This window comes from Macaca nemestrina, chromosome 9 (assembly GCF_043159975.1).
Source record: "Macaca nemestrina isolate mMacNem1 chromosome 9, mMacNem.hap1, whole genome shotgun sequence".
Taxonomy (NCBI): Eukaryota; Metazoa; Chordata; class Mammalia; order Primates; family Cercopithecidae; genus Macaca; species Macaca nemestrina.
Window position 1 is genome coordinate 90,482,791 of NC_092133.1, and position 14,076 is coordinate 90,496,866.

The following is a 14,076-nucleotide window of genomic DNA, read 5'->3' on the forward strand; positions in this document are numbered from 1 at the left end:
TAGCAGGGCTAAACATCCAGAAAGGAGGGAAAGTCAGGTGGAATGGGGAGGGAGGCGGGAGGAGCACGGGACAGGAAGGAAAGATGAAAGCCGTCAACAGCACTGCATGCTGCCAACAGGAGACAGGAAGAGAGGAAAGTGCCTCACTGGGCTTAGCAATTAGGAGGTTACCCAAATTTTGCCAGTAGGGACCTCAACCACATGGTCAAAGCAGGAGTCAGAGCTGACCCTGCTGCAGCTCACTCCTCTATGGTTCCAATGGCCCTTCTTCCTCCCCGCCTGGCAGAGTCCTCTCAGAAATGACACTTGGCTCCAGAACAGCCTGTTTTGTCAGCCACAAGGAACCCCTGAGGACAAGGGTGCTGGGGGCCCATGCCTGCCTTTCTAGGCGACTGGGGTGGGTAGAGGGTGGGGAGGTGCTCTGGGTCCTCTGCCCACAGCAGGCCTGTGGATGGAATGGTCAGTGAAGACGCGAGGCTGGAATTTCAGGCAGGGTCAAGCAACGCACAGCCCACGCCATTCGGCAGCCTCCTGCCTTGGGGTGTGAGGACCACCTATGCTCTGTTCCCTTCTCTCTCACTTCCTTCTTCCATCACCCTCTGGTCTTTCTGCCAGAGAGGAGCCCACCCTCCCCTAACAATTTTGCAACTCAGTCCAGAAACTCAGGTAGACCAGCGCCAAGCCCGCGTGCTGCCCAAAGACAGAGCCCTGCGCTGAGGACACAGCCCAGCCAGAGGGAGGTGGAGCCGAGGCCTGCCGGTGCGTGCAGGTCCCACCCAACCTGAGGCACTGAGAGTCCTGGAAGACAAGCTGGAAGCTGAGGACATTTGAGCTCATCTTCTGAGGACCTCAGAGAGGAAAATAGTAACAATCACTAAATTAATAGTCTGACTACGCACCTGGCCCTAAACTCTTGGTATGCATTACAAAGTTACACCTCACAATATGTGACTATCCTATTTTGCCAACTTGACAGATGAGGAAACTGGGAGACAAGAACAAAAGTGAGATCTTTCAGCCAGTAAGTGGCTGGGTCTGTATTCTTAAGGATTTCACTCTATTGAAAACCATGGAGATAGGAGAGTCTTTGGAGTCAAACAGAAATGAATCTTCGCCTGGATTCCACAATTTACTGTATGTGTTGTGACATATAGATATACACACACATGCTATGCGTGCTCTATATAACATGAAATGTAAAGATACAGATGTATTATAAAATGCAAATACATTTCCACATGTAAATCACACATCTTAAATCTTTCCCACCTCTTCTTCACCTATATTTGCAGTGTGAGTCCTTGCAGGTGTAATATGTGTGTGTTGAAAACAGGGGAGAGGCCGGGCATGGTGGCTCAATCCTGTAATCCCAGCACTCTGGGAGGCCAAGACGGGTGGATCACGAGGTCAGGAGATCGAGACCATCCTGGCTAACCCGGTGAAACTCCGTCTCTACTAAAAAATACAAAAAACTAGCCGGGCGAGGTGGTGGGCGCCTGTAGTCCCAGGTACTCGGGAGGCTGAGGCAGGAGAATGGCGGGAACCCGGGAGGTGCAGCTTGCAGTGAGCTGAGATCTGGCCACTGCACTCCAGCCTGGGCGGCAGAGCGAGACTCTGTCTCAAAAAAAAAAAAAAAAAAAAAAAGGAAACAGGGGAGAGCTCAAAGCCCTGCCTCCCCCATCTATGCCACACTGCAATGTGGGGAACGGACCTGCCACGCAATGGCCAGTTGACAGGAGAAATGTCTGCAGGCCTCACATGCTGCTCAAATGCAGGTGACACAGACTGGCTTTGCTCCCAGCTTTCCCCCATCTCTCAGACAAAGGAGAAGCAGACAAGAGACGTTAGACATGTTGATATAATCAAGTCACTTTTCAAGTAAGCCCAGCTTTCTTTTACTTTGCCAGCACCAGCTTGTGTCTTAGAGGAGCTGACACCCAACAGCAAACTAAAATAAACTCCCTAAGTCAGCCATGTCGCTTCTCAGGACTATAGGCAGGTGGGAAGTCTGCCATGTCATCCCACTGGGCCATGTCTGTTCTCAGTGCCACACCTCCCGCCATCCTGTGGGGAGCCCTGGCCTTGTGTGGCCACCTTCAAGCCTTGTTTCTTTACCCATGGCCCTCCCCATGCTACTGGCCCTCCCAGGCTCCTGTGGAGGTCTGTCTTCCCGGCAGCTTTGATGGTAGTGCTCTCTGCAAAGCTGCCTTGACAGTGATAACGCAGTGTCTCTTAAAACAAAGAAAAAAAGAAGATCTCTTAGATTAAAAGAGTCCGCTGAATGCTCAGCTTTAAAGAAATATTTGGTCAGTTTGATGACATCAAAATTGTAAATTATTCTATGGCAGAAGCAATAAAAAAGCAAATAATTGCGAACTGGACAAGAGATGAGAGTAGAGCATTCATAGAAAAGGGAATCCAGATTGACAACAAACAAGAAAAGACACTGCCTCCCTGCAAACCAAGGAAATGCAAATTATAATAGCTAGGGCAGACTGCTGTTCTGCCCGTTAGACTTACAGAAATTAAAAAGGCAATTGGCAGTGGCAAGGATACAACTGGTGAGAGTATCAATTGGCAAGACCTTTTGAAGATAAATTTGGCATTATCAGTTAAATTGTAGATGTACATTTCTTATCCTGACATTTTAAATTCTAGGTGGCCATTTTAGAGAAACACTACATACCTGCTCGAAGAGACATGCATGAAGTATCATTTAAGATAGAATAAAAAGGAAGTGCTCCAAATGTTCACCAACATTTGCAAAATTTGGTAGTTCACCAACAGAGAGAGAATCACATGGAATTGGGGTATATTTGCACTGCAGTGCAGCCATTTAGGATGATTAGGTACCTCTCTATGTTCTGATCTGGAAATACGTCTATGGCATAGGTGAAAAAAGGAATTTGATGACAATGTGTGATACAATGCTAAATATGTTAAGGTGTTTAACATAATATGTTATGTTAATATGTTAAATATGTTAACTGCTAATTTTTACATGTAAAAGTGTATATAAGATGTCAGACGTCAAACTGATAACTTTTGAAGATACGGCTACAATTAGAAGTAGAACTGGGGACAGTGGTAGCTAAGGGAACTTTTACTTTATGTGTAATTTAGAATAGTTGAAAATTAATATGTCCCAAAATGGTATATTCATGTATTTATATTCAGGATTGCTTTTTTAAATGATGGAAATTGGGAGAGGAAAAGTCAGAGACAGCAGGACAGGTCTAGGAGAGCTGCTTTGTTTCCAGGAGCAGGGCTAAGCCCGGCCTTCTGAAGGTGCTCCACGAGGTGGGGCTGCACGCACCAGCTCCCAGTCCATCTCAGGCATGCTGCAGTGTGTCCATGCTGCACCTCCCCTAATGCACCAGCAACAGAGGTGCAGGCCACCAGCAACAGAGGTGCAGGCCACCAGCATCTTCTTCTGTGCCCCTTGAAAGAGTGTAGCACCCCTGGAGCTGATCCTGGAGGGCATCCAAGGGCCTCCTTCCCTTATACTGTGTCCCCAAAATGGACATGCTGGTCTGTCGCCAGTGCCCCTCAACCTGCTAAGACCAGATTCCTGAAGGCTTGAAGTTCTTGAGCGAGAAGCACAGCATAGAATAAACAAACAAGCCAAGCAACATTGATGACTAAGCATCTCCAGGGAAATCCTTTCACCTGAGCCTCAGCTGGGGCACGCCTGTGGACTCCTGGTCACTTTCTGCCCTCCTATCACCCAGGGAGAAGGCGAGTCCTTGGACACCTCCCTCCTGCACTGTATCTCCACCCCCACACAATCATTCCCTAGTCCTATCCCCTGAGGCCACCCTTTGTGTTTTGCATCTGTCATCTTGGCAACAATTGACAGGAAGAAATTCCACTATCATTAGGAAATAAATGAGTTTATCCTGAACTGACAAGATCTGGATGTAGCACTGTGATATTGTGAAAAATATAAAGCCATGTACTGCCTGGGGTGTTTCAGTCAATTATGGACTTCGTATGAAACAGTGGTCCATAGGATTATTGCCCTATACAGGTGTACATTTTCAATCTTTTATACAATATTTTTACTGTACCCTTTCTATGTATAGATACACAAATATCACTGTGTTACTATTGCCTACAGTATTCAGTACAGTAGGATGCTGCACTGGTTTGTAGCCTAGGAGCAATAGGCCGTAACACATAGTGTAGGTGTGTGGTAGTCTATTATCATCTAGGTTTGTGTAAGTACACTCTATGATATTCAAACAACAATGAAATTACCTACACCTAAGAAAATATTTCTCAGAAAGTAACCAATAGTTAAGCAACCATTTTATTGTTTTCCCCTTTTCCTGGCATACAACTCCTAAAGGGCTTGGCATCTTCCAAGTTGAGTGTCTTTTTATGCTAATGAGTAGGCTGATACCTGGCAGCCCCCACGTAGCTTCAGGATGGGAGGCTGGTCAGCAGAAATACCCAGGCATAATTTGAGGGTTGGGAATTTCACCTCCATCCCCCAAACTCCAGGGATGGGAGAAGGGCTGAAGTTAAGTTGATCACCAATGGCCAATGACCTAATCAAACATGCCTACATAATAAAGCTTCCACAACAACTCAAAGGGCCGGATTCGCAGAGCTTCCAAATATCCAAACCTGTGGAGGTTCCTGAAAGATGGTGTGCTCCAAGAGGAGAAAAGTAGCTCAGGGCAGTCTGAGGTATGTGAGCGATGCAAAATCCATCAGGCCCAGAGAGTCCGAGTGTGAGACTTCAGTCACGCCCCACTTATACTGGATGACAATGGTTTAAAGTCATTTTGTGATACAAATAAACAATGTATAGCTAATCAAATCTTACATGATTTTAATGTAAATTATTGGTAAAAGACTCACGAACTTTTTTTTTCCTTAGAAATTCACTTGCAAGTGCTGCTAATCAGAGTGTACATTCAGGGCAACCTGAATTTATGATCCTGACTGCAATTCTGAAGCTTAACCCCCACCGAAAATTCTCTGCTTATATTAATTTGACCTCACCTTCTTCATTCTAGGCTGACATATGTGGTGTAGTTGGCAGGATCCAGAGTTATTCCCCACAACCCTCCAGTGTTTGTCTCTGAAAGCCCTGTTTGGCACCAGCAGGAACCCATTGCATTCTCTCTGCCTTCAGAAGTTCCAACAGGTATTTCAGGTGAGTTCTATTGAACTTGTGAGTTCTCTTGAATTTGAACCTTCTACTCTTTTGTTGACAGTCTAGATGTTATTTGGATCAGTTTTCAGAATCTCTTTTTCCTTTAAGACTGAGGGCTTCGGTCTGTCTTTGGAGGTTCCAATAAAGAACTCTGCAGAGAACTGGCTTTTTTTCACCTCTACTTAGGATAGAAGGTTTGGGTTTTTCTACCTTTGTCTCTGGGTTGAGAATTCAGGTCATGGGATTGGCAATGTGGACCAGTGGTCTCATTTGACATAGCATGCTTTTTAAGATTGCAAAGGTTTTCTATTGTTTGAGATTGGGGCTTGGTTTTTCATTCGTGATCAAATCCTGTTAAAACACCAGCTGAATTCGTATATAACATTTATGGGACTTCATCTTATAAATACCTAGGAAAGTGGACCCACCCAACCCAGGATGTTTTTAAGCAGTGGGAACCAAAATGGGGATCCTTTGAAATGTTTAAAATAATTCATTTGCATGCACAATTGGAGAAAAAAGCTGGCTTTGATACCAGACAAACTAAATGGGAGACCTACTTTATGTTCATTGTGGCTGAACTCTAATGATAAGAGATTTGATAACATTTCATGTAGAACTCTATGGTCAGAAGTCAGCTTAAATAAAAGCTGATATTTCAGGTATAATGTTTTTGAGTAAAAATAACAAAAACAATTTTCTATCTTTTCCTTTTTTAGATCTTGTTTGTGGGAATTTTTTCAGTTAACTAAAACTCGTTTAAGAATGTTTGGTCTATCTGTTTCTATCTTGCTGGCATAATTCTTGCTGAGAAAAATGTAAAAACTTAGTCTTTTTAAAAAAAGAAGACTCCCCAATTTGGCTCCTCTAAGACTTATTGTCCTGTTTCCTTCCACTTCTGGTTCTCTATCTTTTTGCCATTTTTGATACCACGTGAAGAAATCTAAGGGAGACTTCAAATGACTGTGAGGCCACTTGAAGAATACAGAAAAAGGCAGTCCCCCTTTTGAGAGTTTTCTGTTTTTCTTGTGGAGTACAAAGAATTGTGGGCAGGTTCCCATCAGGTCTAAAGCTCTTCTGTCTTTTGCAATAACTTACCTGATCTCTTTGGCTTTGGGGGTCCCAGGAATTACTTTGTACCATAAGAGAGAACTTGATTTTTTGTGTGTGCAATGGCTGACAAGTCACTGGACAAAGCTGCAGTTTTGGAGGTAGCTGACAGTGGTTGTAGTGAATATTTGCTCCTCCAGGGGGCAACTTGTTTCTTTGTGTGTTCAGATTAAAAGGCAGATTTGAACACTTGGAGGCTGTGAGAACACTCCCCACCAAGCAGTAAGATTCCTGTGGAGAACAGGCTGCTGTAGAGAGGCCTGCTTGGCACTAGATCACCCACCAGGCTCAGGGGAATCTCTGTAGCAAGGCGTGCTGCAGAAACATTGCACAGCCTGGCCCTGTGGTGCTTCCCATTTTTGGGGGTCCTACAGCTCCATATAGCAGTGGGGTCCTTGATTTTTAACCATCTAGATGCACTGCCTTCCAGTTGTGCTGCTTTTTACATTCCAAATATTAGGCCAGGGAAACTGCAAATACTTTCTTTGCCCTATTCATTAAAGGGATCCACTCTGAGGCAGTAACCTAATCAAGAAATACACTAAATTGAAAGATCCCCCCTCTCTAACTAGATAGATCGCTGGCATTTAGCTGACTAGTTTGACACTCTGTACAGAAGAAATTTATATCTTTAAGGAAATCTCCATTTATAAGGGTACCTCCCTGCGCAGGAGCCACTAGAAACTTTTACAATAAGAAAGATATTGGTTTAACGTTTATACACCAAATCTTACCTTTGTTTAGGATACTTTTCCTGACAATCTTGTTTTGAGTGGGCCTTTATTCATGTCCTTTTTGTTCAGCAAATAATGGTGTTTAGATCTAAGTTCTATGCCTTGGAGATGTAAACATTCACCTGTCATCCCTTTGAAGGTGTAAATTTAGGGTTGCTTAACTAACAACAGTCTAGAGCAATGGAACAGGTAATCAAGAGTTAATAGTTTAAAGGGGGAAGAAAATTATTTAAAAACTGGCAAATAAAAAACTATATAAAGCTATACAGCCGGTTTTTATCCATGGGTCTCAATGTCTTCATGTTTATATGTGTCGTGTTTATGTGATATTTCACTACCAAAATATATAAAATATCTATTTCATTGACTTAACGAAAAAGAAACTGCTTAAAAAAATATTTTAGCAGAAAAATAGAAATTAATTCAAATGCCTTTAGTTCACATGACTTGGAAAACATTAGTAAATAACTAGTTTAACATTATTGGTTTATGAAAACAGCTGTGTCTTCTGATCATGTGTCTTAAACATGTGTTTAACTTTAGAGCTCTTTTTTACATGGTAACTGCCTAACATTGTGGGTTACAGAAGTGATTAACAAAGAAATAACTTGAGATGATGCCTGACTTTGTTTAATGAACTATTCAAGTATAATTGTTAAGAATGAATACATTAAATAAATATAAACAGAATAAAAGTTTATAAACAAAATTTTCACAGTTTCAAAAATCTTTTTCAGAAACTTAATATTAAAGTCATATTATGTTAAATTGATAGGTAATTATAAAATTCATGAGTCATTTATATGATATAGAAAAACTAAATATATTTAATCTATATATAAGGAAAAGTTATGAAATAGTTTTCATCTACAAGTACTGGTATAAGACAGTTCAAAATTTACTTTTTAGGTTTTTTACTGGAAATTAGGGTTACCAATATCATCAGTGGAAAGTATCCAAGTTACCAGTGGTGAATCCATACAGGTCTGTAGCAATCTCAGTTTTTACCTCCTCAGAAGAAATAATTCAACTAAGGGGTATATGGCAGAAAGAGACTGAGGCAAGTTTCAGAGCAGGAGTGGAAGTTTATTTAGAAAGGTGTTAGAACAGGAGAGAAAAGAAGGTTCACCTGGAAGAGACCCAAGTGGGCGCCAAAGGTCAAGTGTGGTGTTTAACCTTGACCCTAAGGCTTTATAGGCTGGCCTCTTTGCCATGATCCTTCCCTTAGGGGGAACTGCCCACATACGCAGTGCCTGCCTTACCCTTGGGAGCCGAGCATGCGCAGTGTGTTCAGGAAGTTGTATGCATTCCCATCTGAGACTTTCCTCCCTTTTCTGGTGGTGTGGTCCCATAAGGTCATACTTCACCATTTTGTCTCTTAATGTAGATGTCCAGGAAGTTGCTTCTCCCTGGTGCCTGCATTCAGTTAAATAACATTTTAGTGCAACAGGCTTGGCCATCAGGAAATGGCCTCTCTCTGGTGCTTTTTATCACTTTTGTTTATTTTATTTTACTTATCACTTTTAGAGAGGCAAGTGATAATTGCCAAACCAGCACCTAATGTTCCTAGTGGGTGGGGAGCCCTCTCCTGCCCCACTCACAGCTGTCTAACTACTTGTAGCACTAAGAGTCAATGTTATAGCTAATATGTATAATTAAAACTACTTGATATAGGAAAAACCCCTATTATAGAGCATATAAAGGAAGTAAGATGTAAAGAAAGTTGAAAAAAGAAAGTAATTTTTTTCTTTTACACGACTGAGAACTTTGTGGTCAAAACAATAAGAAAGAGAGAAAATCACATTTTTATGGAATTCCAATACAAAAAGAGAAAGTATAGGACAAAACTGAAAGTTTAAACTAGTTGTAGTTTTGTGAAAGATGAATCTTGCGAAAAGAATTTTGTGTGCGATCAAATTGGCTAAAATTATAAGGGAATTATTTTAAGTTTTTCTAAAGATTGAGCATTAATATGAAAAGCACACTAATGTAAGGTCAGAGTCCGGGCTCCTGTGTTTGAACAATAGGGTTTTCCCTATAATTTTAATAGATAATTATAAAATATTGTAAGAGGTTTATGGAAAGCTTATCTTGTATGGTCAAAGCTGATTTAGACTGGATGGATTTATTTATAAGTCATTATCAAATTTAGCTTTAGTGTTAATAATATACTGACACAAATGTAGAATATGCTTTCTTCCTTTGAACAAGATTTTCATGTAGTATTAGTAAGGATAGTAAAAGGCTTTTGTTCAACTTTTGAGTAAACTACAAAAAAAGATCTTTATTAAGTCTTTTGACTCTTTAGGTCTTTCGATTATTTAGAAAACTGAGTCTTTTCTCTCAAAGAGTAAGAGTTGTTTGACATTTTTGAATTATCACTTTGGTTAAATGAATGACTATTATTTACAGTGAACTGTAATCCTAATTAGATCAAGTGTTTTAAACATTTCATGTTTGATATACTTCCCAAAGTCAAATTTCAATTTCTAAAATTAAATTTTTTTCTAAAAGTAACCTCTGGAAATCTAAGAAAGACGTATTTGGCTTATTTGGTATGTTAAAATCACATGGGAAGCATTGTCAAATGTCAAATACATAATGGAATTTATTTTTTTAGTCATATTTTTCTGAATATTATTCTGATATATCATAATATCTATATGTTGTCAAGCATAAATATGATTTACTCTTGGTAAAAATGGGGAAATGGGAGAAAAAAATTGTGTTTCAGAAGAAAAGTACAGTATGCCTGTTATCAGATTCTAGTCTTGCCCATTGTTTTTGAGTTTTTATTATTTTCCTACAATTTGGACTAAATCCTGAATTCTTTCTTGGCTGCAAGTCTTCAAACTAATGCTTTTGGATTTTTCTCTCATTTTTCTCACTTGGAATCACTAGAATTTAACACTGTCTTTCTTGAAGCCCTGCACACTAAAGTTAGACAACTTGATATAAACTTCAGGAGGAGTCAGCACAGAAACTCACATGTACACAGCCTTTGTGCCTGCTGATGTGTGGGCTACTCAGGAAGTTCACATGAACACGTAATTCAGACTACAATCCAGGAAAATCTGTAAGATTGCCACTACAATTTGAAAATACTTCTGAGACTCTAAAAAAACTAGTTTATTATGGACTACTCCAGACATTAAGAAAAACCTTTGTTTTTCTTTTGTTTCCATAGAAATGCCTCTTATTAAAGACCAGCTTGCCTGCATCAGCTGTAGAAGTCCAGCCCCTCTGTAGTGCCACCTCCTAGAATGGACACAGCTGTTTGACTGAATGCTTCTACTCTTAGGACTAAGAAACTGATTCAAGAAGATATGCAACAATATATTTATGTATTTTTCCTTTTCTGCTTATCCCTATTTGTTGTTTCCCCTTCTTTCCCTTCTTTCCCTCTAACCCAAATCTCTCCATAATCACTGATTCAGCTGTTGATATGTGAAACTTCTAGGGAAGTCCCAAACAGGAGGATTGAAGGAGTGCAGGGAACTTGGCCCCAAAATATGGCTCCCTGGTATAATGAGTATTTTCAATTAAAGGCCCTCAAGATCAACAAAAGCTGGAAGAGTCCTCTCCCCTATCTACATGAAGACCCTGAAGACCCACAGAAGAGAACAACTACTTTTCCTTCCCCTCCTTGTTATCTCATTACCTATTGCAGAAAAGAAAACCAACACGTGACCACACCTGAACAGACTCTTTCAAAAAATAATCCATTTCTCGGGCTTATTAAATTTTCAAAGAGAACCATTTACAAATTACTCTCTCTTTCTTGACCCATTCATTCTTCTCAATAATCATTTATTGCCCCTCAACAGAATCACCTACATTCCGCCTTCCACCCTCCTCTCTGAAAAAAGGCTGTATAAGTATCTGGACCTCATGGATATTGGGTAATCACCTTATTTTTCCCCGTGTACACGTTAATAAATTTGTATGCATTTCTCTTATTAATCTGCATTTTACACTTAAAAAGTATTAAAAGAGTGAAATTTATGTTATGAATATTTTATCACAATAAAATAATATTTTAAAAACTGACAAAAATTCTTTATAATTTCTTTCAAGTGAGGAATTACCAACTACTTAACACGGTGCTTAGAATGAGGAATTATACCAGATAAATAGCATGCTTTTTTACAATTAACCATTGCTGTTATTTACTGAGTATCCACTTTCTCCGCCAGCTCCTGCATTAAGCACTTTACAGATACTAATTCAAATCCTTAAAAAAGAAAAGAAAGAAGAGAAAAGGAAAGAAAAATAACATGTAAGGCTACAAGGTGCCTCATCTTTGCCACATTTGACAGACTGGCCAGGAGACTGCAGGCCACTGCACTGTCCTAAGGCCACTCAGGACAAGGCCAGTCCCCAATTTGTTCCACTGTGAGACGGCTGCGCTGTCAGAGCCCAGACACTGTCACCAGACTCTGGGACTTGGATTCAGCTCCCCGTCGTGTCACCCTGGGTAAAGGATGTACATCTCTGCGTGCCTGGGTTTGTCACCTGGCAGCACGGATGTTCAGGCTGCAGCAAATGAACAGAAGCTGGGGGAGAACGCGGGCTGGTGCTGTGCGGAGCTCTGGCGCAGAAGGCGCTCACCAGGGGTGCCCCGAGCCGGGGTCTGTGCGCCGCGGGCTGGATCAGGGTCACAGGCTCTGGGTGGACAGAGTCAGAAGACAAAGTGAGGATGTACTCCTTAGATGCTCACGAAAGTCCTCCTTCCCCTTCGTTGGGAACAACTCCCCCGCCCCCCGCGCCCCGCCGACAGGGAGTCCCTGGCAGCGCCAGGATTCAGCCGCAGGCAACTCGAGGGAGCGCGAGCCCGGGGACCTCGGGAGGGCCTCGGGAGTGGGGAGGTGAGGGGGGCTTCGGGAGGGCCGCGGGTGGGAGGCGGGATGGAGGGGGCGGGGAGCGGGGTTGGGGAGGAGAGGGGTGGAGATGGGGAGCTGGTGAAGGGGGCTTCGGGAGGGCTGCGTGTGGGAAGGGGGATGGGAAGGCGAGAAGGGGGAGCGGGGAGGGGGGCCTCGGGAGGGCCGTGGGTGGGAGGTGGATGGGGGAGGGGGGCCTAGGGAAGGTTGGAGCCCGCTGAAGGCAGGAGATGACCCAGGCCCAGCGTACTTCTCCTGGGGCTCCTTTGCAGGCCCACGGAAGCTCCGTGTTTGTTTCTTTGTACCCATATCACTCTTAACTTTATTTCTTCTTCTTTGCTTTCCTCCCCCAGCAGCTCTAACCGCCCTACAGTTTGCATGGGAAGGCAACAGGGACTTCCTTTTTGCACTGTCTGCGGGTACCTCTGTTCTAGCTCTGAGGGGACTAGGGGACGCTGCGCTGTGGGGAAAGCCCGGGTGGCAGGAGGTGGCGGAGCTCCTGGAGGAGGTGCTGGGATGCGCTGCTGTGGTTGCTGAAAAAGATCCCGAGGACGCAGCCTGCCCCTTCCCCGAGCTTCCAGGGAGCCCCGCGAGGAGGACGGGTAGAGTCTCTGGGAGGGCGGAACAGGGGAGCCTGGAGTCTCAGGGCTGCGGGGAGCAGAGGCACTCAAGGTGGCGAACGTCCCCAGTCTGCCCTCCCTGCTCACTGCAGGGTCTCACACTCGCTCTGCTCCGGGCCTCCCCTCAGTCCTGGCCTCCAGGCAGTTTCCATTTTTGCCAGGTGGATTCTGTGCGACTTCATTTATTCAGAATCTGGATCAACAAATGAACACTCAGGGAGGAAAGGAGTGTTTGGAGGGGTGGAGAGGTTTCCAAGCAGGCGCCCACCTGAGGGTCCCCTAAAAGGAGACTTAAAGCCGAGTTTCCAGCTCGGCCACCCCTTCCTTTTTCTTTCTGTCTTTCTTTCTCTCCGTTTCTTTCTTTCTTTCCTTTTTCAAGAAATATAAACAAAGAGCTTGAATTATTTTGAAATAACTCTTGGTAGCTGGACTGTGTTCTGTTGACCACAACATTGCTCTGGGACTGAACCGCCTGGGTCTCTGCTCTTCCTAAGTGTTACATAAGAATAGCGAACCCATGAGGTCAGCTTTAAACCAGTTTCTTCCCATAACCTCCTGGACCAAGTCCCAAGCAAGACCGAGAGGAGCTCAAGGTCCCACTATCCTGGGGACACACCTCGCTCTCTAGTTGGAAGGAGGAGATGAGTGTCCCCCAGTAATTGAAGGCTTTTCATGTTTGTGTAGAAAAGCCAAGCACGGGCCTATATTCTAGAAGACTGCTTGTGTCAGGCAGAAGGTCATCAAAGGCAAAACAAAAGAAATGAAAAGGCGTCTTTTGAAGCTAATGGAACAGATCAGGTGGTCAAAAATGGATAAACAATGGCGTTTGGAGCAAAACTTTCAGCTTCTTCGTTTTAGTTTGACAGCCCCAGGAGGGCATGGAAGCTTCTCACCCTTCCTCATATGTCTTGCCCCAGGCATCTGTGTGTCTGTCTCCTCTGTAACATTCTTTATAGTAAATGTAAGTAGGCCTTTCCCTGAGCTCTGTGAGCTGCTCTAGCAAATTAATCAAGTCTAAGGAGACGTCCTGGGAACACTGATTGGTGGGAACACCAGTGGGTCAGAAGCACAGGTAAGATCACCTTGCCATTGGCATTGAAAGTGGAGGGCAAGCTTGGAATGTGAGGCTTGGGCTTATGGGGTGTGAGGCCAACTCCAGGTAGAAGGTGTTGATGTCAGAATCGTCTGATGTAGAAGTGCCTGTTTGCTTGTGGTGGGGAGAAAACCTACACATATGGTCACAGAAGTCTTCTGTGTTGATCGTTGTTGAGTGAGAGAAAAAAAAAGTACTTTGGTTTGTTCTGATATTTTCAGAAAGGCTGTAATCAGTTCCTGGACAATGCATCATAATACCCCCGCCTCAGCACACTCAGTACACTCAGTACACTCCCCACCCTGAGGGGCGGCGCTTGCCATTTCTGAAAGGATGCCTCTGTGGGGCCTGGGAGCAAGGCAAGGCTGGATCATTTGAGTCCTCGCAGCCCAGTCCCCACCAGGACCTGCCGGCCTGGAGTGAAAATGCATCTTATTGTCCTTCTGTCACCTTCCAGAGACAGACTCCTGAC

General features: G+C 43.4%; 1 pseudogene; it reads left to right on the forward strand.

Annotated features, from left to right (window-relative positions):
* The first annotated feature begins 11,538 nt into the window (after nucleotides 1–11,538).
* LOC105486704 (uncharacterized) lies at nucleotides 11,539–12,917 on the forward strand (annotated as a pseudogene).
* The last annotated feature ends 1,159 nt before the right edge of the window (nucleotides 12,918–14,076 follow it).